Genomic DNA, 425 nt, shown 5'->3' with positions numbered 1-425 from the left:
CGCTCTCAGTGCCTGCTCTCAGTACCCGCTCTCAGCGCCCGCCTGTGCCTGCCTCCTGCAGTGCCTGCTCTCAGCGTCCGTCTCCTGCAGTGCCCGCCTGCGCCTGCCTCCCACAGTGCCCACTCTCAGTGCCCGCCAGTGCCCACCTCCTGCAGTGCCCGCTCTCAGTGCCCGCTCTGAGTGCCCACCTCACGCAGTGTCCGCTCTCAGCACCTGCCTGCGCCCACCTTCCGCAGTGCCCACTCTCAGTTATCGCTCTCAGCGCCTGCCTCCTGCAGTGCCCGCTCTCAGCGCCCACCTCCTGCAGTGCCTGCTCTCAGCGCCCGCCTCCTGCAGTGCCTGCTCTCAGTACCCACTCTCAGCGCCCGCCTGTGCCTGCCTCCTGCAGTGCCTGCTCTCAGTGCCCACCTCCCGCAGTGCCTGCT

General features: G+C 68.7%; 1 protein-coding gene across 3 annotated transcripts in view; it reads right to left on the bottom strand.

Moving 5' to 3' along the window:
* Positions 1–425, bottom strand: part of NFIC (nuclear factor I C) — a 149022-nt gene that overhangs the window by 26202 nt on the left and 122395 nt on the right. The gene's annotated exons all lie outside the window — the stretch shown is intronic.

The sequence above is a fragment of the Terrapene carolina genome, unplaced genomic scaffold (assembly GCF_002925995.2).
Source record: "Terrapene carolina triunguis isolate 2854851 unplaced genomic scaffold, T_m_triunguis-2.0 Scaffold194, whole genome shotgun sequence".
Taxonomy (NCBI): Eukaryota; Metazoa; Chordata; order Testudines; family Emydidae; genus Terrapene; species Terrapene triunguis.
Note: the sequence above shows the minus strand (reverse complement) of the source record. Positions and strands in the feature narration are given on the sequence as shown.